Raw genomic sequence first — 2,288 nt, 5'->3', positions numbered from 1 at the left:
AACAATGTTTCTTAATCCTTTGACATATGTTACTTTGAGAGATCTCTTTGACGATAGAATCACTATTTACTTGTTACATTCTTATTTGAGTTGAGTTAAATCCTCGATTAAACAAATAGGCTATGTCATATGCCTTTCACATGTTTATTCGCATATAAGTAATTCAATCTTAATTCTCTTAGTTATTGTTAATTAGTATAATCTCTTAGTTAAATAAAAAACTCAATTTGTTACTTGTCTTAGCATTGAACGATAACCATACATTGTTGCATAAGTGCATAATTTGAACTTAACCAAATCCGAGTCTCTGTGGGAACGAACTCGACTTAAATCTTATACTACTTGTGATCACGCGCTCTTGCGTGTATTTTTGCGTGTGTTTTAGTACGAACAAGTTTTTGGCGCCGCTGCCGGGGAAGCCAGTGTTAAATTTAGTTTATGTGCTTGACATCAGTGGTCGTTAAAGTTTACTGATTCAGATATTGCAATGGGAGAACAAGTAGCAAATATGAAGGCTTTGATGGATTATTCTCAATCAAAGATCAGTGACATTCAGTCTAGCATTGTTAGACCAGACATCGCGGCTAATACCTTTGAAATCAAGTCTAGCACGATTCAGATGGTGCAAAATTCAGTCCAGTTTGGGGGTTCTCCAACGGAAGATCCCAACATGCACATTAGAAATTTCATCGAGATATGCGACACTTTCAAGTTCAACAATGTTTCTGAAGATGCTGTAAAGATGATGCTTTTTCCATTCTCTCTGAGGGATAAAGCTAAGTGTTGGTTACATTTTCTACCACCAGGTTCTATCACCACTTGGGAGGAACTTGCTCAGAAGTTTCTTACTAAATTTTTTCCTATGGCGAAGGCAGCTACAATCAGGACTACTCTTACTCAATTTGCGCAACAATTGGGAGAATCCTTATATGAAGCTTGGAAGCTGTACAAGGAGATGCTTAGGAAGTGTCCTCATCATGGAATGCCTGATTGGAAGATTATCAATTGCTTTTATAATGGGTTGGGAGCACCGTCGAGACATATGCTCGATGCAACATCAGGTGGAACCTTATGGGCTAAGAGCTATGATGAAGCTTATGAGCTAATTGAATTGATGGCTGCTAATGAATATCAGAATCCAACTCAGAGACTACCTCAAGGCAAGGTAGCAGGAATTCTGGAGGTGGATACAGCTACGGCTATAGCTGCTCAGCTAAAGGCGTTAACGATGAAAGTGGATTCTTTGGCTAATTACGGAGTTAATCAGATCATTAGTATCTGTGAGCTTTGTGTTGGTGCGCATGAGATAGAGCAGTGTGCTATATCTAGTGAGTCAGCTCAGTATGTGAGCAACTTTCAGAGGTTGCAACAACCAGTTCCTGCCACTTACCATCCTAATAACCGTAATCATCCTAACTTCAGCTGGAGCAACAATGCCTTATCAACAGTTTGGAGCAAAGCAATTCAACCCTCCTAGTTTTTAACAACAGTATGCACCAAGACAACAACTCCAACTTCAACAACAACCGCATGGAAATGCCGGTCAAGTGACCAATGAAAAGTATGAATTGGAGGAGTTGAGGCTTATGTACAAAAGCCAAGTAGTTTCTATTAAGACTCTAGAGAATCAAATAGGGAAAATTTCCAATGCCTTGCTGAACCGTCAACCAGGAACTCTTCCTAGTGATACCGAAGCTAATCCAGGCAAGAGGGAAGATAAGGAGCAGTCACATTGAGGTCTGGGAAAGTCATGAGCCCCCAAATTCAGCAAGATGAATATTCTGAAGACTCTGTTCAGAATGCAGGTGCATCTGCAACTTTTCCAATTCCTGAAATTGAGATTGTAGCTGAAAAAGTGGTGCAGAAGGATGCCGAGGTAGAACAGAAGAAGAAAGTTGTAACATCCTCAAATCCGGGGTCAGGATTGGGTGTCACTAAACAACTTTAAACAATATAAACCTGTATATTAAAACAAATATACAGATAACCCCTCATTATTTCGGATCGCTTACAGGTTATGGTATGAAACAAGAATCTAACCTTCTAAATTTACAGTATCTAAATACAATTTCATTACCTCTTTACTAAATTCTTCGTATTGATCACTCTAACACCTCCAAATTCCTTCAGCTGGAATCTCTTCACTTTTGCCGTCTATTGAAAGCTATTCACTTTTGCCGTCATTTGATAGTGAAGGAAATAGGATTTCACAAAGCAAGAGTGAGCCAAAAATGCCCAGCAAGTATAATAATTGGTTTCCAGTTATTAGATCAAAGAAACTTCTGGAA

The 2,288-nt window shown here is 38.9% G+C and overlaps 1 non-coding gene across 1 annotated transcript; it reads right to left on the bottom strand.

The window, feature by feature from the left end:
* Nucleotides 1-877: 877 nt before the first annotated feature.
* LOC141709262 (small nucleolar RNA R71) lies at nucleotides 878-984 on the bottom strand. The gene has a single exon (XR_012569848.1). It is a non-coding gene; the product is annotated as a small nucleolar RNA R71 (small nucleolar RNA).
* Between the last annotated feature and the right edge of the window lie 1,304 nt (nucleotides 985-2,288).

The sequence above is a fragment of the Apium graveolens genome, chromosome 2 (genome assembly GCF_009905375.1).
Source record: "Apium graveolens cultivar Ventura chromosome 2, ASM990537v1, whole genome shotgun sequence".
Lineage (NCBI taxonomy): Eukaryota > Viridiplantae > Streptophyta > Magnoliopsida > Apiales > Apiaceae > Apium > Apium graveolens.
This window is presented reverse-complemented; position numbering and strand designations above follow the sequence as displayed.